Source organism: Populus alba, chromosome 7 (genome assembly GCF_005239225.2).
Source record: "Populus alba chromosome 7, ASM523922v2, whole genome shotgun sequence".
NCBI classification, from domain to species: domain Eukaryota; kingdom Viridiplantae; phylum Streptophyta; class Magnoliopsida; order Malpighiales; family Salicaceae; genus Populus; species Populus alba.
This window is the reverse complement of record NC_133290.1, coordinates 105,175-119,003: the sequence shown is the minus strand read 5'-3', so window position 1 is coordinate 119,003 and position 13,829 is coordinate 105,175. Positions and strand designations below refer to the sequence as shown.

The following is a 13,829-nucleotide window of genomic DNA, read 5'->3' as shown; positions in this document are numbered from 1 at the left end:
CTTAGATACATGCAAAAAATAAGGAAAAATGATTTTCAAAGGTCTTTAAATGTAGTCTGATAGCAACCGTTAACAAGGGAAAGTCATGATCCCTAAATGACAAAGGAAAAACCAAGTATCAAAAATCTGAAAATAATATAAAAATCTAGATAAACCAAAGAAAAAATAATAAAGCCGGGCTTCAAACATCATCTTCATGGGCTTAATTTTGGGTTTTTCTAAAGAACAAGGGTCTCGTAAGTTTTCTGAAAAAAAATTGTAAACTTGAGGTGCCAACAAATGGATACAAAAATTAGCTTCTTAATAATATACTTTGATAATTCATTGATGGCAAATCCTCATCTAACAAAGTGCATATCGGTCGGAAGTACTTCTTTGTCAAGACTAACAGGAAGCTTATATTAACATCATGATTAAGTTGCAGGAGTGCTTACAAAACTTGCATTGTTGTGTTGTCCAACAGTACGCTCTCCGGTTGCTCATGCTCACTTAGAACTCTCTCCTTGCTGTTGTTTTATTGCCTTATTGCCCCTCTGTTCCTCTTGCCTGTGAGACATTGTTTCTAGCGAGTTCCAGCTGTCAAATGTGATTGGATTTTCTCTTTATCTGCTAAACGTTCAAGGAGATTTAGAGGAGAGCAGGCATTATGCAAACTCAAGTACTTGGTCAAAAATAAAAAAAAAAATAAAAACTTATGCCTAATGCGTGTAGAGCACAACTTCAAGCCATGACCAATTGGCCAATAACAAAGTGTTTTTCATTTGACAAAAAGTATTGCAAGTCAGCTCTTAAATTGTTGACCTTATCATATCAAAAGCATGAATGAATAACTAATCAAAATGACAGTTTGTGCAAAGACACTGTCAAAGGCTCTGCTTAACTATAAAAAAGCCAGCAGACTTGTTTCCGAACCATCTCAGCCTGAGATTAACTTGCAAACTTCCTTCAGGGAAAATGACTGTTCAAAAGCTTTTCCATCCTCTTTCTTCAACTAGCCCTTGCTTTTTTGCTTGCAGGCCCACTAATGCAGGGCGGCTGCAACTTGGATTCTACCGGAGAGCATGTCCTGATGCAGAGCTTTTCATAGTCCATCCAAACTCTTTACGTTACATTTCTAGGGACGAACCCTTGCTGCTCCTTTGCTAAGAATGCATTTCCATGATTGTTTCATCAGGGTAAGCCCTTAAGCTACACTACTGTGCGATTTACACAGTTCTGAAACAGAATTTACACTAAGAATTTATTTTCAACATGACGTTGCTGCATAAGCACACGTAGAACAATATCCTAACAAGTTATGCTTTCCAGGGATGTGATGGTTCCGTGCTCCTAAGTTCTACAAAGAAGAATCAAGCTGAGAAAGACGCCATCCCAAATCAAACCTTAAGAGGATTCAATGTCATTGATGCTGTAAAATCAGCACTAGAAAAGAAGTGTCCTGGTGTGGTTTCCTGTTCCGATATCCTGGCCCTGGTTGCTCGTGACGCAGTCTCTAATGGTATCAAATTTTCCAACACAATTTTTCACCACTCATTAAACTGCATCACTATGCCTATGCTTAACCAGTTTTTCCATTCAGATTGGCGGACCACATTGGGATGTCCCCACAGACGCAGAGACGGAAGAGTGTCGATTGCCAATGAGGCTCTATTCAATTTACCATCTCCTTTTGCCAACATAACTGTCCTCAAAGCAAACAATTTTCTGCAACGGGTTTAAGTGTGAAGGACCTTGCAGTTCTATCAGGTAGTTTTCGTAACAAAAAAAAGCAATCTATTAAGCAAAAAGCAGTGTATTTACTTGGAATATGTTTTGGTGACAGGAGGACACACCATAGGAATTGGACACTGTACCTTAATCTCCAACAGGCTGTACAATTTCACAGGCAAGGGAGATACCGACCCTTCATTGGACCCAAGATACGCTTGCTCAACTGAAGAAAAAATGCAAGCCTGGAAACTCCAACACAGTCGTTGAGATGGACCCCGGTAGCTTCAAGTCTTTCGACGAAGATTACTACACCATTGTAGCTAAAAGAAGAGGTTTTATTCCAATCTGATTCAGCTCTTCTTGATGATGCTGAAACAAGAGACTATGTCAGATTTCAGTCAAGGACACAGGGATCCACCTTTGCACAAGATTTTGGTGAATCCATGGTGAAAATGGGTTACATTGGAGTCCTGACCCGGCAAACAAGGCGAAATCAGGAAACGTTGTGCTTTTGTGAATTAAATGGATATTTAATTTCATTTTCCATACCTGAGTTTGCTTGTAACGAAGTTGCATATTGTTCATGTTTGAGCTGTCCTTTATCTGTCTCTACTTTCTATCTTTTTTCGCATTTGCAACCCAAATGGTTGCGGGATGTACTTAATAATTTTGAAGTTGTGCCATTCCTTATATTTAGTGATTTATTCAATTTCTTCTAATGAATATTACAACTTTCATTATTCTCTTAATATTGTAATATCTGCTACATTTTGTTTTTGAATATTCCAGAAAAATTCTTCCTTCTTTGAATCATATTCACATCATGTTGCACCAAATCCAATAACTACAAGATCCATCATCCTGAGTTAGTAAATGAGAGTGTTCTGTGCATTTATAGGCCATGATTATATGCAGGAAGAGCATCCCAGCAACTTATCCAACAGCTCCACTGGAATTTACATAGTTTTACAGCAAGTTCAGTTGGAAGAACATTTTTACAAGTACAACAAAATTAATTAGTTTCATGAAGTAATTTAATACTCAGGCTGGTAATCCATCCAAATTTTCATCAACCATTATGTCTCTTAACTACATGTCTATGGAGGTGAGATCAGCTAACTTATTTATCTGGCAATGATTGCAAAAACAATGTCCCAAATTCCGATTCACACAGCCACCCCTTGGAACTTGTAAGTGCCCCAATCTTCAATGTATTTTCCTGAAACGGCAAGATTTCCAAAACTTTTTTTCTTGTATTTCATTCACTTTTATTCTCACACAGCACCTGGAGTTAGAACCAAAAAAAGAAGAAGCAAGAACACATTATATGTTGCTCAGTCAATATGCTTTATCAGGACACTTTCTGATTTTCACTCCTGACATGGTGACAGCATTGAATCTAACCGTTGGTTTTATCTGATTCAGGATGTAAGAAAGCAAGAACGCAATAACCTGTAGGTTGGGATTAGAAGTAGTGGAAACCTGTATGCAGGCGAACTATCTATTGGAACAACATCAGTCTTATCAGCATGTGCAGAAGCATGTGCGCCTATACATGCTCGCACGCCCGTATGCACTCGCGCGCGCGCGCACAGACTTAGAGAATTCCTAAAAGCACTGTTTCTTCTAAAGCACCCACAACGTTTCAATTATATGTATTTCGATCATAAAATAGAGGGAGAATCGTATCATGATTTTAACTTTCTGTATATTTCTTTAAATGTTTTAGATGTGATTAAAGAGATTCCTGTCATTGTGAGCAGGAAGTCATTTAAATTTTCTTTTATGATAAAACTATATATACAGGAATAAAGTGTGATCTGAGTTCCCTTAATTTGTTTTATAGCTTGCACCACTACTTCGAATTCGGGTCGAGCTTACGTTAACCCAACTTTGGCTTCAAGGTCTGAATATTAGATCCTCGAAAGAGTAAGAACTGTTTGCTTGCCATTGTCACCACGCCACAGAAACAAAGCACCTGTAAAATGCCCAGGCTAGTTAGGTCGAAATCAAGAAGGGTGCGGTGCCAGCCAAGTTTCTTCGTAATATGAAATGCATAATCTTCGCCATTTTTGGCAGCCACTTTCACATCAAGCCGTTCGTCTTGCTGTTTGATGTTGTCTGCATTCTTAATCATCTGAAATCCTTGTATTCTGAGTTATTCAAGGCTCTATAATCTCTTCATTTTTATAGAAGAGTGGGAACTGATCAGAATTCCCTAGTGGGTTTCCATGCAGCGTGTGACAGTTAATTATTGAGCAGTTTTTTTCTGTAACAAAAGCGTAGAGTGAATCCTGCTTATTACACACGCATGATGTAAAGTCTTATGTGTTTCTTCTGTCTTCAAAGGCCAACATAAGTTATTGGTTCAACTAAAGAATCTGAGAATGGCCGATGCACGTATTTCTCACGTATATGGTTTCTTCGAAACTAGCAGAAGACATGGTCTGGTAAAGTATATGTGTCTGGGCGGATATTAACAATAGTGCACGATCAGTTCCAGTTAATACAATAATGCTTAATCAATAAATATTCATTTATTATTAAAACGGCTATGTTCGATAGTAAATGCCAATTATATTCAATGTTGTAAATATGATCAGTTCTTCACAATCAAGTAATTAAAAATTCAGATTTCACTTTCCTATTTGTAGCGGCAGAACTCAGAAAACTTGAAATAGTATGTTTAAAAATACTATAAAGTTATTCTTGAAACGTCGTTATTTCATAAAGGTCAAACAAGAGAGAAAAATCAGAACAAGTCATGGCAATGTGTACTTAGCAGAAAGTCGTGTACGGCTTGCTTTAAACCTAGCATTAACATATAATATTTCGTTTCGTGAGTAGATCTTTGTTCTTGAGAGCTTGGTTGTTTATAATATCCTGAATGGCCACACACAGCAGCATCTATAATCTATGCCTGACTGCTTTGCCAAATTATTTTTGGTGGGTAGCCAATGGGATAATGTTTAATGCAAGTTGAGCTATATATAATTTTAAACGGTTGAGTGTAGGCTAAGATTCTGTTAACTAATATTTTCTGGGCATGTTTTGATATGAACTCCACTCATTCTAACGTAAATTCTTCCATTTCGACGTGCTTGAACCTTTTATTCAAATACAATACTTCCCCTCCCAAAAAACTTTCAAATTTGTACGGAGTTTAGAAAACATATTTTAGAGGTTTCGATAGTTTTTCCTTGCAAGTTTGCTGATGTTTTTCAATTTTTTCTCTCTTATATATAAGCATTATCTAGCAATGTAAAATATTAATCAAGCTGTCATTTGATTAGTTATTAATTTGTTTTGGGTCAGCTCTTAAATTGTTGACTTTATCATATAAACACCAACAATTCGTAACTAATCAAATGACAGTTTGTGCAAAGACACTGTCAAAGGCCTTATCTCAACTATAAAATGCCAGCAGACTTGTGTTCCTCACAATCTCATCCTTGAAGTACAGCTTCAAAACTTCACTCAAGGGAAAATGGCAATTCAAAAGCTTTTCGTGGTCTGCTGCTTTCTTCAACTCGTTTTCGCCTTTTTGCTTGCAGGCCTCACTAATGCAGGGGGCTGCAACTTTGGATTCTACCGGAGAGCATGTCCTGATGCAGAGCTTATAGTCCATCAAACCCTTTATCGTTAACATCTCCAGGGACCGAACCCTTGCTGCTCCTCTGCTAAGAATGCATTCCATGATTGCTTTATCAGGGTAAGCTTTTAAGCTAAAGTCCTAGCATGCAATTTACACAGTATGTATCTGATATCATCATCATCTCAATGTTACCTTGCCACAAAAGCACTTGGAAATCAAGCGTTTTCATCTTGTTTAGGAAACCACACAATTCCATATCCTAACAAGTTATGCTTTCCAGGGATGTGATGGTTCCGTGCTCCTAAGTTCTACAAAGAAGAATCAAGCTGAGAAAGACGCCATCCCAAATCAAACCTTAAGAGGGTTCAATGTCATTGATGCTGTAAAATCAGCTCTGGAAAAGAAGTGTCCTGGTGTGGTTTCCTGTTCCGATATCCTGGCCCTGGTTGCTCGTGACGCAGTTCTAATGGTATCAAGTTTTCCAACACAATCTGTAACCACTCATTAACTGCATCACTATGCCTATGCTTAACCAGTTTTTCCATTCAGATTGGCGGACCACATTGGGATGTCCCCACAGGACGCAGAGACGGAAGAGTGTCGATTGCCAATGAGGCTCTATTCAATTTACCATCTCCTTTTGCCAACATAACTGTCCTCAAACAACAATTTTCTGCAACGGGTTTAAGTGTGAAGGACCTTGCAGTTCTATCAGGTAGTTTTCGTAACAAAAAAAGCTATCTATTAAGCAAAATAGCAGTGTGTTTACTTGGAATATGTTTTGGTGACAGGAGGACACACCATAGGAATTGGACACTGTACCTTAATCTCCAACAGGCTGTACAATTTCACAGGCAAGGGAGATACCGACCCTTCATTGGACCCAAGATACGCTGCTCAACTGAAGAAAAAATGCAAGCCTGGAAACTCCAACACAGTCGTCGAGATGGACCCCGGTAGCTTCAAGTCTTTCGACGAAGATTACTACACCATTGTAGCTAAAAGAAGAGGATTATTCCAATCTGATTCAGCTCTTCTTGACGATGCTGAAACAAGAGACTATGTCAGATTTCAGTCAAGGACACAGGGATCCACCTTTGCACAAGATTTTGGTGAATCCATGGTGAAAATGGGTTACATTGGAGTCCTGACTGGCAAACAAGGCGAAATCAGGAAACGTTGTGCTGTTGTGAATTAAATCGATCTTCTATTGATTTCCTGAACATGCACGTGTGATTTCATTTGTATCTGTTTCATTTATTTTCCCCCACGTTTGCAACCCAATTAGTTGCAGTATGTACTTCATAATTTGAGGTTTTTCCTCCATGTTATTTCTTGTGATTTATTCAATATTTCCTTCATACTGTTAAATTTCCTTTTGTAAAGAAGAGTTTGTGGAAGAGGTTTGTTTTTTAGAGAAGATGAGAAAAAGATCTTGTATATTTTCTTATCTGATTCTAATGCAAGAATCCTGCTTTTATACACGTTACATATAAATAATAACAGAATCCTAGATCAGTTCATCTCAACCATTCATCAATTGAGGGCTAAGATACTTACACATGTCAGAAACGGTTGTAACAGAAATTAACAGAAATAACTGCTTTAACTGCTTTCAACTGCTATAACTGATTTCAACATAATCTTCTTCCTTTACTTCCTTCTTCACATTATAACTTCAGGATTTGCATCTGAAGCTTTAAAAAAACAAGTAACCAGCTTAACTTTCATCAGCCTCTCCTAAGCTGCTTACTGGTTTAACTCCTAGATTCAATCTTAGTTGTTTGAATCTGTCCTTAGGCAATGTTTTTGTGAAGATGTCTGCAAGCTGTTCTTCACTTCTGCAGAATTTCACATCTATTACTCCCTCTTGCAGAGCCTCTCTTATGAAATGATACTTCCTGTTTATATGTCTAGTTCTTTGATGAAAAACAGGATTTTTGGCCATTGAAATTGTTGACGTATTATCACAGAACAAGGGTGTTGTCTTAGCTTGCATTTCACCAAAATCATCAAGAACAAACCGTAACCAAATGGCCTGAGCAGTTGCTTCAGATGCTGAGACATACTCAGCTTCTGCAGTTGATAATGCAACTGTGTTCTGCTTCACAGATGTCCAGGATAATGCTCCACTTCCAAAACTGAATGCATAACCAAAGGTGCTCCTGCTGTCATCTTCACTTCCTGCCCAATCTGCATCACAGAATCCAATAAGTGCTGCTGACTGATCTCTAACGTATTCGATGCCATAGCTGAGAGTTCCTTGCACATATCTTAGAACCCTTTTTGCAGCTCCCATATGAATTTTGGTAGGTCCATTCATGAACCGTGACAGCAAACTGGTTGCATACATCAGATCAGGTCTTGTTGTTGTTAAATATAGTAAACTTCCTACTATTTTCCTGTAAAGACCTTCATCAGCCAATTCACTTCCATCCACCTTCTTCAGTTTCTCACCAGTGGCCAAAGGAATAGTTACTGGTTTGCAGTCCTCAAGACCAAACTTGCTAAGCAAGGATTTGGCATACTTGCTTTGATGAATGAATACTCCTTGATCAGTTTGTAATATTCCCATGCCAAGAAAATGGTGAAGAAGTCCAAGATCAGTCATCTCATATCTTTGCATCATTTCTCTTTTGAACTCACACAACATCCTTTTACTACTGCCAGTGTATATAATGTCATCAACATAAATTGAGACAATGATCAAATTACCTTCACGATCTGACCTTGTATACAGAGTAGCTTCACTTGTACTCCTTTTGAATTTACACATGGAGAGATACGTATCAATCTCACTGTACCAGGCCCTTGGTGCCTGCTTTAATCCATATAAAGCCTTCCTGAGTTTGTAGATTTTGTGTCTTGCATTCTTCACTTCAAATCCCTCAGGTTGTTCTACATACACATCTTCTTCAAGCACACCATTTAGGAATGCTGATTTAACATCCAACTGGAACAGCTTCTACCCCTTTTGTGCTGCAAGTGCAATGAGAGTTCGAATTATGTCTAACCTTGCTACTGGTGCAAAGGTTTCATTGTAATCAATTCCAGATTTCTGTGCATATCTTTTAGCCACAAGTTGTGCCTTGTGTTTCTGTATTGTTCCATCAAGATGAAGTTTGGTTTTGTACACCCATTTCACTCCTATAACAGGTTTGTTAGTCGGTCTCTCCACCAAATCCCAGGTGTTGTTCTTCTCAATCATTTCCAGTTCTTCCTTCATAGCCTCCTGCCAGGCTTTATCTCCAGCTGCTTCTAGATAATTCTCAGGTTCTATGATGCACATATGGCACCTTGCATATATCTCTTCCAAGGATTTTAACTTTACTGGAGTAGAGCTAGGTGTTGATTGTTGATTGTTATCACTGTCAGTATCTTGTTGGATTGCAGCAGAATGTTCTTCAGGATTTTCACCTTCAGCTTCATCTCCCTCAACATTGAGAGGCATTTGCATTTGATTCATCTGACTTCTTCCCCAATTCCATGACTTATTCTCACTGAAGATCACACTTCTTGAAAGTACAATCTTCTCAGTTTTTAGGTCATACACTCTATATCCCTTTTCACAACTGCCATATCCAACAAAGACTCCCTTTCCAGCTTTGCTATCCCATTTCTTCCTTAGGGATGATGGGATATGTATGTAGCATAAACACCCGAACACTTTCAGGTGCTTGACTCCTGGCTTTCTTCCTGTAAAGGTTTCAAATGGTGTTTTTTCCATAACTGATGTTGTATAACATCTGTTCTGAAGATAAACAGTTGTACTTACAGCTTCTGCCCAGAATCTCACTGGTATTTCTTTCTCAATCAACATGGACCTTGCCATCTCACAGATTGTCTTGTTTTTCCTCTCTGCAACTCCATTTTGTTGAGGAGAATGTGCAATTGTTAGCTGCCTCTCCATTCCTTGTTTTACACAGAATTATTGAAACTCATTTGAGGTATATTCACCACCTTTGTCACTCCTCAACTTCTTCAATTTATACCCACTTTGTACTTCAACAAGGGCTTTAAATTTCTTGAACACATTAAGTGTATCAAATTTATTTCGGAGGAAGTATACCTAGCACATTCTTGAGTAGTCGTCAATGAATGTGATGAAGTAACTGTTCCCCCCAACTGATTCGTTCTGCATTGGCCCACACAGGTCTGTGTGTATCAGCTCCAGTGGATAGCTTGCTCTCCACGTTTGTTCTTTGTTAAATTTCTCCCTGTGATGTTTTCCTGAAGCACAGCCTGCACACACACCTTCCACTTCTGTCAATATAGGAAGTCCACATACCATCTCCTTTTGTTGCATCTTTTTCATGCTAGCAAAGTTCAAGTGTCCCAGTCTTCTATGCCAGATCCAGGAATCTTCAATCACTGATGCTTTCCTTGCTGCAGGTGTCATGGACTCAAGTGAAAGGGGAAATCAACGATTTCCTCCCATGATCACTTTTGCTACAATATTGTTGAGGCTTTCATCATCAAATATCACTGCTTTGTTTCCTCCAAACAAGATATAATAACCATGCTCCATCATCTGGCCTACACTCAATAGGTTTTCATCCAATCCTGGAACAAGCAGCACCTCTTGTATGTATCTTTTTCCATGCTGAGTCTTGACCACCAGTGTGCGTTTTCCAGTAGCTTGCACAAGGTCTCCAGAGCCCATCTTTACTTTACAGGTTACAGTTCTGTCAATGTTGATTAGTTTAGATTCTTGAGATGTCATATGGTTGTTGCAGGCACTGTCCACGAACCATACATTACTATCTTGCAGACTTGCAGAATGACAAGCATAGAACATGGTTCCTATGGTTACTCCTTCTTCCTTTGCATAGTTGGCTAATTGTTTGTTATTGTAACTATCACAATCTTTTGCAATATGGCCAAATCGATTGCATCTTCCACATCTTGGTTTTCCTTTGTGCCTGCACAATCCAAAATGATGCTTCTGGCAGACTTGACACTATGGTTTTTCTCCTGCTTAACTGCTCCCTCCAACAGTGTTATTCCAGCTTGAATTGTTGTAGCTATTCAGAGTTCTGTTTGGAGTCCAATTTGATCCCCTCCTATTTTGTGGTTGCCACTTTTGAGTAGATCTGCCTTGGAAACCCTTGTGGAAATTGTAACCTTGATTGTTTCCAACCTTTAAATTACTAAAGGCTTTTTCTGTTCCTCTTAGCTTATCCCTTTCATCATGCAGATCCTCCCTCTTATCATAAACCTTAACAGAAGCAATGACTTCTTCTGCTCTTAGAACATCAAGATCTCGTGTCTCTTCAATGATTGACACAATGGACTTATATCTTCTGCTTAGACTCATTAACAATTTCTGCACAATTCTGTTTTCTGATACATCTTCACCTAATGATTTTAGGTTGTTCACAGTTGCAAAGAATTTAGCTAGATAACCATCTAAGCTTTCACTTTCTGACATTCTCAAGTATTCAAAGTCTGCTCTCACTGCTTGAAGTTTCACAGCTCTAACCTTTTTATCTCCTCTGAATTCTCTGCTCAAAATGTCCCAAGCTCCTTTTGCAATCTTCTCGTTTCTTATTCGTGGGAAAAGATCGTCTGTTAATGCTCCTTGTATGAGGCTTAATGCCTTTGCATTCTTGATTTTGTTTTCTCTGGAGATAGTGGATGTATGTAATGAAGTTTGCTCAGCTTCACTCTCTTCATCGCCTGATCCAGTTGCAACTTCAGGTGTTTGATGAGATTGTATTCCACTTTCTATTACGTCCCATAGATCAAATGCTATGAGGATTGTCTCCATTTTTACAGCCCAAAAATCGTAATTTGTGCCATTGAACTGTGGAGTTCTTAGATCTCCTCCAACAGAGCTTGATCCTACCATTTTTTGAGAATAAACAGTTTTAATCAATCTATTTTCACAGTTTACGCCCCTCTCAGGAATCAGAGGAGCTCTGATACCATGTTAAATTTCCTTTTGTAAAGAAGAGTTTGTGGAAGAGGTTTGTTTTTCAGAGAAGATGAGAAAAAGATCTTGTATATTTTCTTATCTGTTTCTAATGCAGGAATCCTGCTTTTATACACGTTACATGTAAATAATAACAGAATCCTAGATCAGTTCATCTCAACCATTCATCAATTGAGGGCTAAGATACTTACACATGTCAGAAACGGTTGTAACAGAAATAACTGCTTTAACTGCTTTCAACTGCTATAACTGATTTCAACAGAATCTTTTTCCTTTACTTCCTTCTTCACGTTATAACTTCAGGATTTGCATCTGAAGCTTTAAAAAAACAAGTAACCAGCTTAACTTTCAACACATACGAATATAAACATCCACCACCTTCATGGTATTTGAATACCTGCTATAGTTTCCTTCACTATTTTGGCTAGGCCATGAATATATGCATGCTTGGGCAGATTGCACCTCCCATCAACATATCCAACATCTTCACAGAAATTTACCGAAGTTTAAAGCAAGTATTCAATCTGGAAGAACATTTTTATATGTGCTCCTCGTAAAATCTCATTACCCAAATGCCTCTACTTATTTGTCTATAGAGGTTAGATGGCTGACTTATTTATCTATTGAACTGATGCTAAAAATATGTCTCAAAACCAATTGATTGTACCTCCTTAGAACTAGTAACGCGGTGCACCAATCTTTAATATCTTACCTATTATTGCCAGAATGCCAACCATTATTTTCTTGATTTTCATTCAAAACAGGAAGAAAAAAAAAGCACCTGTAGATTAATCCAGTACAGTCAAATTTTGGATGCAAAAGATAGCTGAAATCAAGAAGGTTGCCAGTCCGATTACTTCATAATATTCATGCATAATCTTCACCATTTTTGCCAACCGTAGTTCATAGGCATTTCTAGGAGTTGTTGAGTCTTTCTTTTGATGCCATGAACAGAATCGTGTAAACCAGCTTGTAATTTCTTTTTCTGCAGGGTGATTTAAAATGAACGGTTAGAAAGTTGGGTGTTTGAAGAATTAGAAATAACAAAAAGACCTCAAAACTCACGTTGGAAAAATTAGAAATACTGTTTCTATGGTTAAGTTCATCCTGGAAACCTTTTGTGCATTGTCTGGATCATGATTTCATGTATCATGTGCTTCTAAAAAATAAAAGAAACAGGTAAATAAGACTCTTACACACACCAAGTGTCTGCTGATTACATATGCTTCTCATGCTTCCTTGTACCATAATTGACTGAAACTAATTTTGGTTTTAAATGGTGATCTTATTAGAAGGGCTGCTGAAAGAACTTAAGTTGTTTTGAACTCCATTTATCATCTGATCAATTAGGGATTAATCTGCAACAAATTTCTTCCTCAGAAACTGGATATTGGCATATGATACCTCATTGTGATAGAACAAATGAAAAATGGTGTTAAATCATCTGGAAAAGTCCATGAATTAATTACTAGGGAAAAATAAATAAATAAAATTAAGTCCTTGTATATGTTCTGAATCGTTCAAGCTTCTCAAAGCTTTTAATCTCTTCAGTTTCGTAAAAGGGTGAGAACTGAGAATTCCCTACTATTGGCACAACCCAACATGCTGTAAACTCCCACAATTCATGCTACAGCTAAGGAAAGAGACGTTGAAGGAAGATTGATGTATCAATGGCAACAACCCAACATGCTATGGTAGTTCAGCCAGCTAAGGAAAGAGACGTTGGAGGAAGATTGGTATATCAATGGAAACAACAAAGCATACTATGGTAGTTCAACCAGCAAAGGAAACTTCAACGAATTGATTGAACAAATCTTGGATTCAAAACAAAGACAGAGCATATCCTGGCAGAGCATATCTTGGAATATTAATACAGCTTTAATGTAATTACCATCCTTGGAAACCTTGGACTCATCCTGGCAGAGCATATCATGGAGATTTAATATTCCTGCCTCTCCTTGTTTGTGTTTAAATAGAGGACGTGATCCTCAGTATTCAATATTGTGAAAGAAACAAAAAGCAAACAATAATTCTTCTTTAGCCGTGTTCACGTTCAACATATTCTGAATTGTCCATCTCATTCTTTCTCCTATTCTGTTTTTCTTCTTGGTATCAAAGCTTTTGTGAGCACAGCTAAATTCAGTATCCCAAAAAAATAAGCCTCCAAACAACCATGATTTCACTCTCACTCAACGTTGGAAATTTTATCACCCTTAAACTCAGTCCCACAAACTATCCATTATGGCGTGAGCAAGCCTTAGCCCTTGCAGAAAGCCAAGAATTGCTTGGCCACCTTACTAATGAGGATCCTGTCCCACCCAAATACAGCATACTAGATGCTAATGACACTCGAAATACAGAAACCTCTGCAACAAGATTAACTGAAGCATACATTGCATGGCGAAAAGCAGATCGTCTCCTTCGAGGGTGGATAATTGGAACACTCTCTAAAGAAACACTTGGCCTCGTTGTGGGTCTAGAAACATCTCATATTGTGTGGGAAGCACTAAAAAATGCCTACGCAGAAGACTCTAAAGAACGAGAGTTCACACTTAGACAACAAGTCACATATCTGCGAAAAGAAGATGA

At 38.1% G+C, this 13,829-nt stretch overlaps 2 pseudogenes; both read left to right on the top strand.

Annotated features, from left to right (window-relative positions):
- Positions 1-954: 954 nt before the first annotated feature.
- LOC118052955 (peroxidase 56-like) lies at positions 955-2,232 on the top strand (annotated as a pseudogene).
- A 2,965-nt stretch (positions 2,233-5,197) lies between these two features.
- LOC118052922 (peroxidase 27-like) lies at positions 5,198-6,566 on the top strand (annotated as a pseudogene).
- Positions 6,567-13,829: the final 7,263 nt, after the last annotated feature.